Here is a 19,868-nt window from a genome sequence, read left to right on the forward strand (position 1 = left end):
AGTAAGTTTTCAAGTGCTGAAGATGTCTCAAACCATGTGCTATTATCGTTCCACATATAAATTCTTATAACCACCTTACAAAGTAGGTGGTATTACGTTATTGATGAAAAAACTCAGATTTCTGTGTATCATTTTTAAAAATGACCTTGCTTATGCAATCTAGTCTGTAAGCTTCTCAAAAGTCAGGGATCCTATCTAACTTGGTTTAATCATCATTTAATGGTAAATCTATCCCTAGTGCTGGTAGTACTGGTGGTAACAGTATTTATTAATACAATATTTAAATTTTCTCTAGAATCAAAGGATTTTGAGGAACCACAGAGTTCAGATAATCCACCCTCCATCATTTATGCTACCTTAAGGACAGCTTTATGAAAAAAACATGAGCTTCTTAGTCAGACAGACTTGCCATTTTTATGTAATCTTGGACAAGTTATTCAACCTCTCTAAATCATTTATTCTTAGATATCATACACCTTTTTTGTGTGTGTGTGGTTACTGTATGGATTAGTGAAACTCTATATAGAATGACTTATGCAATAGCCAACATCATGTAGTCATTCAATAATGGTGTTGTAGTAGATGCTGTCGAGCTCTGGCCAGGTCCCTCTTAGAGACTGTACTCATTCTCTCGGCTGCTGAGACTGACAGCCAGTGACAGTACTCTGCTGAGTTTCCCTCAGACTACTGGAAGACTGAAGAGAGATACCTCACCTAGTTACGACTCCTTCCCAGGTAGCTTCCATCCAGTGATTGCTCAAAGTGAGGGATAAGGCCTAGTCTCCTTGTGCCAGTCTAAGCAACTATATGGGACATTCCAGCTACCTGGGGGCCTGCACTATCTGCTGAGGTTGCTGTTGGGACTGTGCCACAGGCCAACTTCTTCCTCTGCCCCATTCTTCCTTCACTTTCCACAGAGGTGTTGGTCCAAGATTAGTCGCTGATCAACCCCCTGCATTCTAATCTCTATCTCAGAATCTGGTGTTCCACGAACCTGATCTGCAACATCTGGTTATTTCATTGTCTTATGTTTGATTGAAACAAGAGGCATTGAGGATGCTCATAAAGAAATGTCTATTCAAACTGCAGTGATATGGTGAAAACAGCACTGAAGTGAGAAAAAGATGTAAGTTCTGGTTCCACTCACCACCTAACTAGATTGGATCACTTACTTAATATCTCAGTATTAATGCTTTAAAATGTGATGGCATTGTAACTTCGAAACAAGGTATAGCTTCCTTCATTTTAGAACCCGCTTCAGGCCCAACTGTGCTCATATTCCCATAAGACCAATAAAAAAAGTTTGTATTGAAAGAAATTAATAATTACACTTTTATCAAATCCCAATCAATTCAAAAAGCTGAAGATGACTAAAGATCACCATGTTTTCTTAACATATTTGGAATGCAGAACTTTCCAGATAAACCTAACCAAGTAGAAATTCATTAATTCATTGTAGAATACAAATCAAAGTAGATTGCTGATAAATGAAATGTCCTACATTCTCATTAAGACTTAACATAAATTTTAGTAAACCAGATTTTTCTTTTCTATGAAGTCTAAATATATTTTAAAAACCACCCCTCATGTTCAAATATTGCTTTGCTCATGATCCATGAATATTTTTGAAGCACATGGAAGAAGTTGGTTACTGAAGTCCACTCTTTATTCACACTGAAGCAGCAGATATTTACAAATGACGTCAGGAATAAACAGAGGAGGGGTACTTTTAAATAATGCAGGAAATTAGAAAACAACATTTTTCTGATATCCTATTTTTACCAATATAAATATACACATTATTCCCTCTGGATAAATGACCTATCTCATGTTTATATCTAAATTTTGACTCTTCCATCTGATCTTTTAACATGTGATGCTGAGTCTAATTTTAAGAAGGCTCAGTTGATCAAAGTTGGAGTTTCATATTCCCTTTGATGTATTCTCTGGAGGGATTAACAAATACCATTTTAGAAATATACTGTACTGGAACATAAACCTATCACTCATGTTTGTTTTTTATTGACTTCTGGTAAACGGGTGGTATGATGATTCTCAAAACCTTAATTCCACCACCCCATTACCATGCAGCTAATGGGTTCAGAAAAATCCAACCACAAAAACATAATCACAGTAGCTCTCTGTAAAGAGGTACCTGAAACCTCATTGATTACGATACTTAAAATGTTCCCTGTGAAGGTCAAATTCAAAACATATTTATGAAAAATAAACCTTTATGTTTAGATTTTAAATCTATTGGCCAGAATAAACATAGTAGTTTCATTCAGAATATAAAAAATAACTAACATAGAAATCCAAAGAATATTTAGTTACTTTATTCAAATAGAAACTCTTGTCAGTCTTGGGGAGCTATGATGAATTATTTCTTAAGAACTCAGAAATTAAATTGTTCTTTAAAGTGTTAAATGTTAACTCTTTTGCACTGAGACCAAAAGACATAGTCATCTTAGACAAACAATCTGAGAAGAGTAAGACTTGACTGTTACCAGACTGAATGTAGAGACATACACCAAGTATAGTAAAAGGGAAGTCTAAGAAGAGCTCAATAGTAATATCCACCCAAGTACCGTACTAGGCCAACTAGAAAAATCCCAGCAAATGACTCAGAATCCTTGTGCCCCTGATAAGATCAAGCCTCTCATCAGATGGATACATAAACCTCATTTGGTTTGATAAGGTTAAACACTGGATACATCTCAGTCTTTTAATTCACACTCAGATCATTGTTTGGTTTTCTACATAGGTGGACTATCTACTCTTCTGGTTCCCCTGAAATATTACTCATTATATATCAACAAATTGACATTAAAATTTGGTTTCCCAAGTAGAGAGATAGTCCCAATACAGTGATATAAAAACTATGGTAATATTTAGGGCTCTGATCAATCAGAGTAGATGCTGATGTGGATGACAAACAACTAAAAACAACTGAATATCAGCTCTGACTGTAAGTAAACTTTCACTTGTTCAACATCTCTGTTCCCTCTTGGACAGTGACAATGACTTATTTACTACTGTATCTTCAAGCCTAGTATAGTGCCTGTCCCTGGCCCTAAGAATTCATAAATATATCCATACATATATAAACAAACAAATACATTACATTAATTTAGATGAATCTTTTTTTTTACTTGACTAAAAAATGGCTTTTTAAAAAATACATACTTTAAGTTTTGGGATACATGTGCAGAAGGTGCAGGTTTGTCACATAGGTAAACATGTGCCATGGTTGTTTGCTGCACCCATTAACCACATTAGGTATTTCTCCTAATAGTATCCCTCCCCTAGCCTCCCATCCCCAACAGGCCCCAGTGTGTGATGTTCCCCTATGTCCATGTGTTCTCATTGTTCAAGTCCCACTTATGAGTGAGAGCATGGGATGTTTGGTTTTCTGTTCCTGTGTTAGTTTGCTGAGAATGACGGTTTCCAGCTTCATCCATGTCCCTGCAAAGGACATGGACTCGCTCTTTTATATGACTGCATAGTATTCCACGGTGTACATGTGCCATGTTTCCTTTATCCATTCTATCATTGATGGGCATTTGGGTTGGTTCCATGTCTTTCCTATCGTGAACAGTACTGCAATAAATATACGTGTGCATGTGTCTTTAGAGTAGAATGATTTATAATCTTTCAGGTATACCCAGAAAAATTTACAAGAAAAAAAACAAAGAACTCCATCAAAAAGTGGGCAAAAGATATGAACAGATACTTCTCAAAAGACGACATTTATGCTGCCAAAAAACATATGAAAAAAAGCTCATCGTGACTCATCATTAGAGAACGCAAATCAAAACCACAATGAGATACCATCTCATGCCAGTTAGAATGGCAATCATTAAAAAGTCAGGAAACAACAGATACTGGAGAGGATGTGGAGAAATAGGAATGCTTTTACACTGTTGGTGTGAGTGTAAATTAGTTCAACCATTATGGATGAATCTATTTTTAAGAGATAGATCTAATCTTGCAGTGGGTTCAAAGTCAAGCTTCTGAGCTTCCAACACTGATGCTTAGATCAATTCAGGAGGTTAGGAATACCTTTAGTAAGGTGTCTCAGGAAGGTTTTATCAGCCTTCCTAAAGGCAGCCCACTATCCTAACCCATCCCTAAAGACACAGCAGGGATTTTCCTTCACAGGAATTAAAGTGAGATTACTAAAGTGAACATAAGGAAGAGACCTCAAACAACCCTTAAAAATGCAAACTCTCAAATCAAAGTCATCTACTAACGTTTTTTCCTTAAAATAACTTTACATTCTTTGTGTTAATACAAATCTAAAGTATAACAACAAACTAATTTAATAGATTACTAGAAACCAATTTTGCCACAAATTAAAGTCTAGCTAGTGGTTAAAAGTTTGATTACTGAAATAGTCAAATTTAACCATGTAATAAGGGAAATAAAACTTTCCTTTTCAACTGGTTATACTTTTGCCTCAGACAAATAGCCATGCTGTCACTGGAAAAATATATTTTTAGTTGACTGAATTATTTGATCATAAATTTACATGAATCATAAAAAACATTCTGCAGGGTATATTCATTACATGCTGTTAGGGGGAGGAGGAACCTAATATTTATGATATTCTGTTCCTTTCCCTTTTGGATGTCAGGAACACCCACTAAAAATTCATGTGTTTCACTGACATGTAAACCAGAAAGACTATTTTGAATTCAAACACAGTTGATCATGATGTGAAAAGAACTTCTGAACAAAAAAATAAGAGGTTTAATATAGTGTTTAATTTTACATTTACAAACTTTGGGTTAGTATTTTCTTCATGTAGACAATGTTTATAGTGTTCAGCCAACAAGCATAAGCAGAAGAGCCTTGACTACGACTGCTAAAGATACTACGATATGTTTTCAAGTTACTTATACTTTTCCCCTAGGCTATTTCCTAATTGAAAACTAAAAAAGATTAGAGACAATTACATGTTTGTATCAAAAATGTTAATAATTCATCAATGAATCTGTAGCACATATTTACCCTTTTACCACTCTGTAGAAAATGTTTTAGTCATTAAAACTTGAAAATACAAAATAAATATTCCTCATATCTCTTTTGACTTTCACAGGCAGCAATATTTTACAATCCAATTATTGAATGACCCACAATTCTGACCTTTATTGGGCTGGTTGGAATCTTAATTCCCTTATGTTCCATTCCTCTCATCCTATGTTGTAGCCTCAGGTATTTGGAATTACTCTGTATTTGAAGTGGCAGTAGACTCAGTTTATTTCCTAATATTCCCAACATCTGAGGAGATTTTTCAAACTTCCCTGTGGTCATCTACTTTATCACAAAACAACCTGATAGCCACAATTGTAGACTCATACTGAATATGAGTATGTTAGAAATGTTAAAAGCTGTGTCTTGTATCTCCTGTGCATATCCTTTCCATAAACTCTTACCTACCAATTATTGCCTCAAATAGAATAGAAGCAGAAGCTTTCTCCCTACAGTTTTAAGGAAGCCTGCTATTTTATGAAAAATTTTTGGAGGAAGAAGTACATATTATTGTATCACCTGATATCAGATTTCTTAAGAAAAAACATCATTTAATGAGATAATTATAAAAGTTATATTGCCTAGTCTTAGGAATTTCCCTTCCTTAAATCCTAGAAATCAAAAGCCTTTAAATGTTCATCCACATTCTTTTCTTTAAAATACGTTTGCAAGGAAATGCCAAGTTAATTTGCACACTCTAAGGCTAGACATTTTCTTATGAACATTTACAACAAAGTGATCTAGAACATTTACAACAACATGATCTAGAACAGCTCTGTGTGATGTGCTATGACTCATGTCAAATACTCAGATTGTATTAACAAACCATTTCAAAAACCTTTTTACTACAAAATTATAGCATAAAGAAAAGCTTGTTTATATTGAACATCACATTGTTAGACATTGTTTTCTCAAGTAAGTATTTGTTTTACAATTTTGAGCTCACGTAATATTTTTCTTATCGCTAATATTTTGGAAACAAAAGAATCAGTGACACCATCTAGGGCAGGATTTTTTTCACATTTCACAGAGTAATAAATCAGGAATAATAAGTCATGTATTAGCACATGAACTGGATCTTTCTGACTTCTCTCCGGGCACTATATTTCAGTCTTCCAACCAAAAGAAAATCCAGTAGGAACTGTAACTATTGTTTAACAGAAAGATATTTCATACATTTCATTTAGCATTAAGATAAGCTTAAGAAACAGGAATTCAGTGTTGTGAACTTCAAGCACTAGTGAAGTACACCAAATGAGATACTATGGAGTATTCTAAGTCTTAATGTTTCAATCCAGGAGAATATAAATTGAGGAATTCCCACTTTTGAATTTTTTTCTTTTGCCAGATAATTCACACACTTGACTTTTTTGTACCATGTTGAAATAAGTGATTGAATTGGCTTTGGATTTGGTTAATCTAAAATCATGGACGATTTAGTGTTATTCTTGGAAACTAAATCTATTTTTCAATTTGACTCTTGCTCTTTTTTGTGATGGTAATTAAAATATTACTATTACCTATATATTGTCCTAATGTTAAAATATATAATTTAAAATGTATAACTGTAAAACTATATTTTATCTCAAGAAAAACCTGAATGTAGATTTAATAAAAAGATGTATCCCTAAATACTGTTTATCGTTTTATGTTTCTTAGAACAATTTCACTAAATGAGATCTGAGAAAAATACATGTTTTCTTAAAAGAGCAAACATAGGTATTTAGTGGAAGATGTTAATATCCCTGCTCATTATTAAAAATATATATAATTTTTTTCTGAATGTTACTGTAAAGAGTAGAATTTATTATTTATTTGCTTACTGATGCTTTGTCATCTTTGGTTATTGAATTTTTTTAAGATACGTTATTTTCTTATTTCCAAGTAGTCTCTTTGTCCTAACCAAGTAAATACTGTTTAAGTTTGTCATGAATATGAAAAATGCATAGGCACTTACTTAGGTAACGTGAAAATTATTAAACAAAAAAACAGGAAAAGCAGGAAATGTATTTTATATATTGTCAAAAGCACATATCTGATTTTGCAGAGAATGCAGAGAATATATTTTTATAAGCTTATATTTATATACCTCATATAGTTTCATAAAACTTTTATTAAAAATTTTTACCCTATATAAAAGTTTTATAAAACTTTTACCCAGTTTTATATTAAGAATCCATTCGTGTATATCTGCAAGTCATGTTGAAATATATACAAAAGTAATAATAACATGAGTAAATCAGAGGTCAAAATTTCATCTCTATTCTTAGCATTTTACTTATTAAAATATATGTAAAAATAAATAAAATAAAATATTTTCCATCAGTTTTCCTCCTCTAAGTAGCTAAATACATATCTACCTACAGAAGTAATAATTTATGCCAGATTATTACAAATGAAACGGATTTCAGTCATTTTTCAACTGTGTGATTGGCTTTGTTATGTACTTTTGATAATTTTTTAAATGTCTTATAAGGTTAGCAAAGTTTTAAAAAGGTCACAAGAGAGCATTGGAATGCTACTGTCAGCCTCGTGGCTTACAAATTTTGATCTGGGTAAAACAAAACTGAAGCAATCGGTTAACTATGAAAACTTCCACACGTTTTATTTAGACAGTAAAGTATCAATAAGAATGCTCAGGAAATTAGGGGTTTCATAATCTTTTCTTTAAGTTAATGGTAGGAATCTTATCTCCTAAAATTCATTTCAAAGAATATACTGTATTCCATGGAACAATAAAAACCATTTAACTTTTGTTTGATTCTTCAGGATATTACAATTTTCTCATTTTGAATAATCATCATCACCGCAGCACAGCCTAAGTATGGACTGAGAAAGCATTGTGGAAATGCATCTTCTCTGGAATTTAATTCTTGGAATAAATCTCTGAGATAAAGTTTCCTATGTTTTCCTTTCAACAATTTTCTCCACTCTCTCTGTATAATTTTTTTTTCCACTCAGTTACACTTGCCTCTTTCCATTTGCTGTATCTCTCCAATAATCCCATTCCCTTGTTTGCTGTCCACTCCATTTTATTCCCTCTGTGCATACAGATCCTGTAGCAGCAGGCTCTTCTAACCAGTTCAGTTGCTAATGCTGAAACGATGGGCATCTTAAGAGGTAAACTTCACCAAAAAACTGTTTTCTAGATTAACCCTAAGTGGCAAGCCTTCTAGGCATGAGACTGACTCAAGGGTCTGCTTTTTACATTCAGAAAATAAAACAGTTTGGGAGTCATTTCAATCACTCAAGTTTCAGAATGATTCAAGTTTTTTTAAAAAACAAAATTGGTACTCATTGGTAAAATACTCATAGAATTATGGAATTTCAATTGGTACAGAATTAGAGAGCATATAGACTGTCTAATTTTACAATTTAGAAGGAGAGGTAAAAATGGGGTACAACTCGTCCAAGTCTGCATAGTTAGTGACTCAAAGGCACAACTATCATTAGAATCTTGCTCTCCAATGAGGTTCCATTCATATATATATATACTTATAATATGCTAGGAATCCCAGTGAGGCAGAAGTTACTAATAACCCAAGTGAACAGTTAATAAAGCCGAGGCTTAAAGAGAATTAAGTAACTGCCAAAAGTCACAAAGCTTGGAGGTGGTAGAACAGGATTCAAACTGAAGGAGTCCAGCTCCAGAACCTCTTCTCTTAACAACTTCATTTACTGATACCCATCACACCCTAGAGACATCACTAATTACTCTGAAATTCAGAAATCAACTCTAGGCTATGTAATTTTCCATTTTGAAGATCACTTTCATTCATAAATATCCACTAACAAGATGCTTACTCTCATATGACAATCCTTTTAATTAAAAAAAAAAAAAAGACATCTTCCCACATGGCTTCCTGAACCAATTCCTACTCCTGCATTTTGAGATTATTATTTTCTATACATATGAAAAATGCCACAACCTAAGAAATCCTGTAATTTTAAGTCCAACACAACCAGAGAAAATGATGTAACAGGGCAGTACTCTACACATTTAACTATGAGAGTATCCTCAAACATCTTAACAACAAAAACATATACTATACAGACTTCAAGTACATTTTCTAAGCTTGTAAAAGCTGCCCCCTTATTGAGGCTCGGCAACTTCAATGATTAAGACTTAAAGATTTCTCTGCTTATACTTGGAATGATGTGGGGGGACAAGAATGTCTCTCTCAGAAAAATGTACTATTCAAAGGCTTCAGAATAGGCAGAGAATGGAAATCCCTTTATCTCTTCATTTGATTCTTAAAGTAAAAGGACATATTCCTTTGAACTTTTTTCTTAGCACAGCCAAGTTTTTGCTACATGGATTTACAACAATGTATATGTATATACTTATGATTATATGAAGTGTAACCTTATATAGCTATGTGTACATATGAGCCCTTCTAAATTCTTACAAGTAACCTTATTACCATTACAACCTTATATAGTGAGCTAAGTTCACACACTGGGAATTGAGTAAGTTTATTCATGACCACCAATAACCTTGAATAACAAGTCTTGAATAATGTTATTCAAGACTTTTACATATTAGATAAATGATAAATATTTGGTAATGTAAAAATTGCTATAAATGGACATTTATTCTTAATACATCTGCATTTCACCTTGTCTTTCTTGCAAAATAACTTGCAGCAGTTGTTAAGTCAGCATAGAAACACTTGTATAACTAACTCCCACTTCTAATGCTCCCCTTTCCACAGATATAGAATTACTCTCAGGAGACAGAGTCTGGCTGCACTGTGCATATAAGCTACTGTTAATGTGCAACATTTGTCAGTAGTATGACAAAAGAGAAGTTAACTTTATTAAACAGGGGGTAGCTTAGCACTGTCTAATTTCTGCATCTAATATTTGAAAGCTTTTTTGCCTATCAGCAGCCAAAATTTCCAATGCCAACCACACCTGCAATACACATGTATGATAATGGAACACAGAAAAAAATACTTATTCTATTACGTTAAAGAGCAAAACACTAGAATAAAAGAAAAAAATCACCTGGTTTTTGAAGTTTCCATGATGTAAGGCAATCCAAAACCAATTATCTGTCATTAAGTATAAAGAGTTGCAATGAAAAGCCTTAAAAGGTAATTTCAGAGTCCTTTTTATTCTGTACTTCTAGTAAAGCATATAATAATCCTTGAGGTCAAAACATCCTATGAGTATGGCTAGTCTTAAAGAAGTCCTGCTCATCGTCAAATGTAACAGAGCACTGCATGAACCCAGTCTTTGATACCACAAAAGGATCATGCTTTTTAAAATAAGACAATGCTAGTAGCAACATATAATGTCAAATCCAGATACTCAAGCAAAGCAGAAGGAATGAAAAAGAAATAGCCAAAGTTTGCATCAGTACTCATTCTTGACATTTGGGAGGGGAAGGAGGGTTCAAATTTTAGTGTGGTTTCCAGAAAGCTCTGACATTAGCCCTGATGGAAGCACGTTTGATATTTCCCAAATCAAATCTTTAATTCCAGTGCTACATGCCAATTTCTACTATTTGCTGGTCTGCAGCTTTTCTGAAGGCATTCATATTTTTGTTATGCCCCAGTGGATATTTGACAGTAAAGAAGAGGTTCTCCTCCTGGCTTGTTCTTGCAACTGCTCTAAGCAGTATATTGACCCGTGAGAAGTGATTATGAATTCTTGTGCATAGCTAACATCAGATTCTCTATAGGATCCCTGACTCAAAAATTAAAGATGACTATTAATGTATATAAATATTTAACACCTGAGATCTGTACAACTACTGTGAAAGACAGGTTAAAAATCGATAACTATCCTGGATATGAAGTTTTAAGAGTATAAAGATTTAAAAATTCTTACATTAATTTAGATAATTAATACAGCATAATCGCATCCAGAAAAATGTGGAATGTGTTTGATAAATTTTTGGAATAATGAGTTAGCTATTGAAAGAAAAGTCAATTTACATTTTGGTTGTTTCCAAGTATGTGTGTGGGGCAGATGAGGGGCTTGATGGTGGTAAATGAATGACTAGAAGACGTACAGCATTACTATTTGACTCAGAAAAAATAATTAAAATGTTTCAGTTACATATCAGATGAAAGCAGGAATTATACTTCTTTTAGATTATTATAGGATTATAAAATTATAAATCAAATGATGTTAACTATAATTCAATTTTATTTCATTACTGTTTTAAAAGGATTGTCACAGTTCATCTTATTTAATAAGCCTAAGTTCTGTCCTCTGTTTATTAAGACACTTACGAAACATAGTAAAACTGAGTATGAAAGAAAAAAAAGGTGTAACCAAAACAGTCATAGAATCACAAAATCTTGGTAAGGGACCTTCAGGTTCACCTGATTCAAACTCTGACCTCATGCTAGAGTCCTTTGATTGCACCCCTGCCAATCTTCTAGCAGCTACCTGACTCTCCAGTGAGAGGAAGCTCATTACTTTGGGGAATAGGCCATTCCATTGTTGGCAACTCTTATTGTCAGAAAGTTCTTCCTTATTCTGGGCCAAGACATACTTCCTGTAGCTTTTACGCATAACTCCTAGCTCTAACTCTACAGGCACTTGGGCTTCTGCTATTTGTGGAGAGTTAGGTAACTGCACTTCTACAATTTGTTAATGTTTGCAAATCTACTTCATGGTTTTAGGGGGTACAGAATGGTATAGACAGACTGGATTCCTTAGTGTTAACAAGTGTAATATATCTGGCAATGTGGAGTAGTTTTGTTTTTCCTTCTCTTCTCCTTACCACCTTTTCCTTTAGCCAAACACTGTTTTGATTCCCTTTTATGTGAAATGTTATTCTTTTTAGCTTCCTTCCTGAATTATTTCTTCCATCTTTTGTCTAAGACCTTTGTATTGCCTTTAATGATCATATTTCTAGAATCTGAAGTTGAACATTCATATCTAGGGGTAAGCCTTGGAAACATCTTGAAACTATCATAGAACAGATGCCGTATCCATTCATTTGTTGGAAAACCCACTTTCTTCCTTCAGACAAAAATCTGATACCATTTATTAGTGGTAATTTACACCACATACCAACTCTGGTAAAAGATTTTATTCGTCAAAATATATTTGAATTAAGAGTAATGACAGTGTGGACAAGCCATAGGATTAGAGACAGAAGGCCAGAATTGAAGTCCTTCCCTGCCACTTAGTGCTAATGTGATGATGGACAAATCCATTAACTTCTCTGAGATTCAATTTCCTCATCTCTCAATAATAATAAGCTACAATGTACCAGGGACATGGATATCTATTGTATTGTTTCAGCCTCACCAAAGTGTGACATATGTATTATTGATCCCATCTTGAAAAGATAAGAACACTAAGTAATATTTCCAAATTCCCAGAGCTTGAAGCTCAAAAGTGATGAAGGTGGCCGGGCATGGTGACTCATGCCTGTAATCTCACCATTTTGAGTGGCCAAGGCAGAAAGACTGCTTGAGCCCAGGAGTTGCAGCCTAGCATGGACAACACAGTGAGACCTCATATCTGCTAAAAAAATAATAAAAACTTTCTTAACTGATGAAGGTGAGATTACATCTCCAGTCTGCCTGACTGCAACATTTAGTCTTCACTACACCACACACTAATATCAAGAAGACAAACAAGCTGATAGTTCAGGTCTTCCATACCTTGTGATCCTAATGGTATGTGTAAACTCTTAGGGAAACAGTACAATGGGTCAGAGGGGATATAACCCTGAAAATCCAACAAATATGCTTGGTGATGAGTTAAAACAAAGGAGTCATCATACAGACAATGCTCTTTTTCTAACCATCTGGGTCCACTATTCTGTATTCTAGGGTAGTTTGACTGACAAATCAAACTGAGTTACTGACTGACAAATTCAAGCAAGAAAATAATTTAACACTGTCTCAGTCAAGACTTGCATCATATATTCTCTTTGCTCTGAAATGTAAGGCACATGACAGGATTATACTTTTCCACGCTTACTACCATTTGAATAATGGAAACCTGTGACCATCTCCACTCTAGCTTTTGCAACAGTTCAAATAATTCTCAGTCAGTAATTGTCAAGCTATTTTTATGCGCAGTATATTTCCTAGCGTACTTAGGCTAGGATGATAACTAAACTGCACACTAGCACTTCCATGTGCTTAACTTTCCAGGCATCTGACAGAAGCGCTTACCTGTAAGATTCAAGAACTCCTATTGGCTCGTTATTACTGCCACGATCCTTCAGCCCATATTATGGTCCTTTACTTGTTGCTTGGGAGGATGAAGGCTGAAGGCTATTCTCACTAACTTAAAATCCCAAAGATAAACAACAGATGTCTAAAAGATCAACACAATCTACTACATTTTGTCTCTCCTGCAAAAACTATCATTTTTGACATGGTAAGTAATAATGTTTTATGTCCACATGACATCCAAGCCCCATGGCAAGATTCATAAGAAAAGGAAATCATTTCCTAGAGAAACTGCCTTGGGATGAGGTGGTTCATTATCTAAGCCAGCAGAACGTCAACTCTGCTTAACCCAGACTTCCTTCACACACTCAAAAACAAGCAAAAAACATGCTAGTTAAAAAATTCTAATTTAGTGGAGAACAGAGTGTCAATTGAGGTCTCAAGCCAGAAATTTACAAAATTTACTTTAATAATTAAAAATAAAAATTATAATATCTATGCAAAGACACCTAATACATAAATATGCTTAAGTTTCTTTGTGAATTAAATTAGAAGAGGTATCACTAATATGCTAGGACTTTCTACCTACTCATCACTATGTGGTAAGTCAGCCTCTCTGCTGCAAACATTCAGTATCCAAATACTTCACAACAAAGAGAACCTATTATATATTACATATGTATAGTTGTTTTACAGTAATCGACAAGGGGCGGCCACCCATATTGTGGTCTTAAATCCCATTCCATCTACTTTAAGAAGAATTGTGAGCCATTCCTACATTTATATATGGTTTCTCTTTTTCTGAAGTATCAATGATATGTATTTTAGATGTAACAGTATATTACACTAAAAACCTAAAGATCTTTAATTGTCCCATTATAAAGCTATTACTACTGCAAAATACCAGTATGGTACCAAATTAATAAAAATACAGTTAACTTTTCTGAGATAACATTTATTTGCATCTCAGTAAAAGATGGCCTAATGACTAGATAAAAAAGTTAACATGAAAACATGCCAAATTCCACAAGCTGTGAATGAAAATGATTAGTTAATGAGGGGAGTAAGGGGGTGCTGCCAAGCAGTGACACATATTTTCCTACTTAGTCACAAGTACACTACAAAAAAAAAAAAAAAAGACCATTTACAAAAAAAAAGAAGAAGAAAACACAGAAGGCAATAGTTTTCATTAACTATTCTATTCCATTAACCCTGCCAATAGTAATCAATATTTTTGCTTTAAAAAAATGTAACAATCTAGATCTACATTCTGTAAAAACACTGTATTTCAGGACTATTTTCATCAAGGAAAGCAAAATGAGATCAAGTTAACAACATTTCTAAAAAGTTTTCTAAAGCATCTTTTTCAGAGGGTCATGTCATTGCTGGATTCCCACTGCATTTTCGTCATACAGCATGATGATTATACCGACAGACACAGAACAGAAGAATCTCTTTTCATTTCTGACTCTGCAAGATGAGATCACAGAAAGCCTCACACAAAGCCCATAGGCTGCAGGACATGTCTCACTAGGCCTAAAAAGACACAGCTCTTTTTACTGTGGCTTTTCTTTGAACTACACACTTTAAAGGAGCCATAAGATTCAGTGGGGAGGGGCAGTGAAGAAAAAGAGGCAGTATATCTTCTCAGAACTAAAAGCATACAGATGGGAAAGGTTAGATCTTAGTGGGAAAACACTAAAAAGTCCAGGACAACTGAAAAACACTAGTTTGATAGTTTTTTTTTTTTTTTTTTTAAACTCTTTTCCACTAAATACCCTGCTGTATTCTATAGACTGTCCCTGTCACATACAGCCATGTCTGACCTCAACTCCAAAGGAGTTTTGGCTTCCCTGGGCCCCATCGGTGACTTCAGGCAAAGGCAAGTTTTGCTTCTGAGCTCCCACAGAAAAACTGTTCATCAAGTCTAGTTATATAAATGAAGCTTAAAAAGCTTTTTTTTTTAAAGAAACAATTCTGAATTTTTTTACATGGGCAAGAATTATATATGCTGAAAATATTGGCTATAGTTCCTCTGATGGATAATAAATTGAAAATTGGTTTTTCAAGGTAGAAAGAGCATGTTTTTATACTCTGCTTTTGAAAATGGAAAGAGTAAGTTGTAAATTCCTCCTCCTCAAAACCCCAAATTAATGACAAGCAGGGGAAAAGGTATATAAAGTATTTGCAACTTTCAGCCCACTAAATGCATTCCATACTACAAGGTTATAGTAAATCAAATCCATCTTCTTCTCAAGCATATTTTATTCCTTTTCCTGAAGGGAAAGGCAAAGTATCAAAACTGTAATACATCATCTGTTTCTTGATTCTGAACAAAGAACAGAAATCTCTGAATCTAAAAATGGATTTGGTGACCTAGTATATTACATTGAGGGTTAGGGGAAGCCCTTTCCTTAATATGGTTTTCATGATTAATGAATGGCATTGCCATATTTACTCCCACATCTTTCCAGCTTGCATAATCCTGTTTGGCTGAGAATATCATCAAGAAAAAACTGTTTTCACCACCTAATTTTTTTTCCACATTTTATTATTTTAAGTTCAGGAGTACATGTGCAGGTTTGTTACACAGGTAAATTTGGGTCATGGGGGTTTGTTGTATAGATTATTTCATCACCCAGGTATTAAGCCCATTAGTTATTTTTCCTGATCTGATGCAGCCATTAAAAAGAATGAGATCATGTCCTTTGGAGGGACATGGATGAAACTGGAGGCCATTATCCTTAGGAAACTAACACAGGAACAGAAAACCAAATACCACCTAATTCTTAACTTCCCCCTTTACAAAAATTTGCAGTGGCAAATGAAAAATTTCTTCCAGCAGAACATGTTGTTTTCCTTGCCGGAGCCTAGTACAGACTAAAATAAAGAAGCACACAGCTGCAGGCTATGTATGGGCCGCAGTGGAGAGTGAAGTTCATCAGTGCTCACGTATCTCACCTTTACACAGCTGTCTTTTCCCAGGCTCCTCCTTTTCTAATCCCTTCCTATGATAAGTGGCAGATATGTGACTGTTGTCATTGCACTACAATTAGAAAAACTTAGAGAGGAATAAGATATCTTAAGGAGTAACCAAGAATGAATTAGCTACTGAAGTATTTATACATCAATGTTTAAATGAAAAAGAAACCCTCAGGGCAGGAACACCTATTCACCACTCTAAGGTCCTTTCATTTATCCTTTGTGTTGATCACAAACATGATTCAATGATGGGAGCTTTTTCTACAATCAATGATTATTCATTAAGGGAAGAAGGAAATGTTAGTTTATATTAAATTCACGTTGTGACAATTTTTGTTTTAGTACAGACTGTGATGATCTCATAAAGTAAAGTAAATGCAAAAGGCTGCAGAAGATGGCTGATGTTTATGCAATTATTTTCTTCCCTTTCAAAAGTGAAAATATTAGGAAAAAATGAAAAAAAAATCTTCAAATATTTTGGCATAAATGTCTTCTTTATAGCTACTTTTAGTTATTAATAAATTATTAAAATGAAATTGCAAACAACACTCAGAAAGGAAAAAATACGGCTAATGAGCCATGAAGATTATATATTACCCTGGAAACTCTTCCAAATTGGTTGTCTCCCCAAAAGTTCATTTTTAAAGTCCTTGGTTGAAACTTAAAATATTATTTTTCAAAACAATAATTCACGATTCACTGTGCAAATAACTGTGCTAAATAATAACAACTACAGCTAACATTTTACTTATTTAATTATCACAAAGACCTTAGGAGGTAGGAAGTACCATGACTGCATTTCACAAAGAAGTAACTTTTCCAGGGCCCATATGAAGTGTAAGTAATAACACCAGTATTCCAACCTACAGTTCATCTTCAGAGCCCACACACTGAACCATTATACTCTGCTACCATCTCAGGGAGCAAATGTGGCGATGTGGACATAAGTAAGAAAAGTATTATAAATGCTGCACAGGTTTTTTAGGTAGCTCAGGACAAAAATTAAACTACAATTAACCTCAATGTCAATTTCATCAATTAAGAGTTTAAAACAGTGGTTCTCCAATTTTAGCTAACATCAAAATCACCTGGAGCGCTTGGGCAAACAAAAGTCAAGGAGTGCTACCCCAGACTTTCTGACTCAGTAGGTCTGTAATGATGCCCAAGAATTTGCATTTCTATGGCATTTCCCGGTGATACTCTACTGTTGGTCCCAAGACCAGACTTCACTTGAAAAACCACTGGTATAAAACTCTCTGGCAATACTTATAATTGAAACATAACAGAAGAAATTTTGTTGAGTACAATTACTGAACTGTAATTAGATTTAAAAAGCACAACCTCACTCCTGGCTATCAAGATGAAAATAATGTAATCAGAAAAGGATAAGCAGGTCAGTCCAGGGGCTCATGCTTGTAATTCCAGCACTTTGGGAGGCCAATGTGGGAGGATCACTTGAGCTCAGGAGATCAAGACCAGCCTGAGCAACATGGTGAAACAACACCTCTACAAAATACACAAAAATTAGCTGGGTACAGAGATGTGTGCCTATAGTCCCAGCTACTCAGGAGGCTGAGGGTGTGAGGAGGGCTTAAGCCCAGTGGGCAGAGGTTGCAGTGAGCTGAAATCATGCCACTGCATTTCAGCCTGGATAACATAGCAAGACCTTGTCTCAAAAAACCAAACCAAAACAAAACAAAAGGATAAGCACGTAAGGAGGTGTAAACCTCCATAGCCTTTGCTTGATATTGGTGGGTCCTTTGGAGGTTTACCTCGAACATAATGGAAAAAACTATGACTAAGGACTAAGAGTCTGAAGAACTGCATTCTGTTTTGTTTTGTTTCTGTTTTCCTTTGGGCTGGCACTTAAGTATTCCTAACTTTTGTCTCCTTATCTGTAACACAGGAAAAATAATTCTTTTGCCTTTTGAGAAATTGTAAGAATCTAATGAAGTAACTGAAAACAAATTATACACAAAGAAATAATATGCAAAATAAAGTAACATTATTGAGATTTTGATCAAATTTGATTTAATCTCAAAATGTAGGATTGTTTTCTTTCAAGAAAATTAAGCGTTAACACTAGTTTATGATTACTGATCATTACAATGAGTCATGGAGGCATATTTTAACTCAAAAGATTTGAAAAAAAGTAGAGTAGTAAATGGAAGGAAATTCAGTGAAAAAAACTGATAAAGAGCTTACCCTTTATAGAAATAACTGAATTCCCAAATAGGATGAATAAAGATTGGTTACATAATACTCCTGCAGAGAAAGGGAAATGGAATGATGATGGGTAAGAAGTCAACAGGTGCAGGCAGAAGAGTTCTGGTGCTACACAATCGTGGAAATGAAAATACACATTTCCTATAAATATCTAGTAGCTTATCCTCCAACTGAATTGAATAACAGCCTCAGAGGTTTACTCTGTGTCTATATTAATTAAGATCTGTTTCTTGCTACAGCTGATTTTCACACTGTGTTCCGAAACATTTCCTAATATAAACGGTGAACTCCATGTGTTAAATTTGAATGAGAGGATTTTCCAGTTTACACAGAAAGTTGCTGTTATGGTACTTCCAGTTCCTCCTAGTCCCCAGAGACTTATTTTTTTTAATGAATTCCTCTTTTTATATTTTTGCCTATCATTAAGTTAAATCTATGGTTCATTTGCCTCATTCTTTATGAGGCTTTAAAAATTGAAATATTTTTAGAAAAGTCATATTACCCCATTGACAACTGCATTACATTTAAAAACAACTTAATTAATAAAGCATACATATCCAAACAAAGTACTGGAGTAAGATGGGATACTAGTCTTCTATAATCAGACCAAGATGATAAATTATCTTGGGTACTTTCACAATACCCATGGTTTGGTACTAAATCATTAAATAATTTACTAAACTTTTTCTGGATGTCATCAGTTTCTGAAAGAATGATCTGCGTCAATTAATCTAAAAAGGATTCTTAAAGAGAAAAGATTTTCAAATAAAAAGCAAATGTATGCAAATATAAATCCCACAAGTCTACAAAAAGGGTTCATAGCCAACTAATCACTCATGCCCCTACACACACATATACACACCCTTAACCTTCACTTAACATGACTGCATGACTCTTTCCACAGATGCTTCTGTGATCTCCTCAGCCATGATTTATCTGTCTCCACCTAATAACGGAGTTTTGATAACAGATGATCTCAGTCTCATAGAATGAGTTTGTTCTCACACTTTTAATTTAAAAGAACAGTGAATAGTCAAGGGGTACATAAGAACAAAACTCTGTTCTGTACAGGGAGTTGGTATTCAGTGTGACACTCATATTGAACCATATTCAAGACCAAAAACAGAAACAAAAAAAAAGTCAAGCGGATCTGAAAACTCATGATCACATTGTATATTGTAAATAATTAGGTCCAACGAGATATGCCAATTATCTTTCTAAAGTTCTAGTTAATTTTTTGTTACCATTTCTTTTTGTATGGGAGTTTTGAAAATTCACAATTTTGCAGAAAGGAAAGGGAAACACAACTGGAAATCACTTATTAAGAAAAATCTCTTTTTTTTTTTTTTTTTTGCTGGGAGGACATGCAGAGAAACAATAAAGTTTTGAATTTGTTTTGATGTATCCCACTTTAAATCTGTGTACATGAATTATTCTAGAAACAACCTGTTTAAAGTCAAGTAGAATTATTTT

General features: G+C 34.3%; 1 protein-coding gene across 1 annotated transcript in view; it reads right to left on the bottom strand.

The window, feature by feature from the left end:
• The window catches only part of ADGRG6 (adhesion G protein-coupled receptor G6), a 142,276-nt gene that overhangs the window by 100,157 nt on the left and 22,251 nt on the right, over window positions 1-19,868 (bottom strand). The window lies entirely within an intron of this gene.

This window comes from Mandrillus leucophaeus, unplaced genomic scaffold, assembly GCF_000951045.1.
Source record: "Mandrillus leucophaeus isolate KB7577 unplaced genomic scaffold, Mleu.le_1.0 Scaffold531, whole genome shotgun sequence".
Lineage (NCBI taxonomy): Eukaryota > Metazoa > Chordata > Mammalia > Primates > Cercopithecidae > Mandrillus > Mandrillus leucophaeus.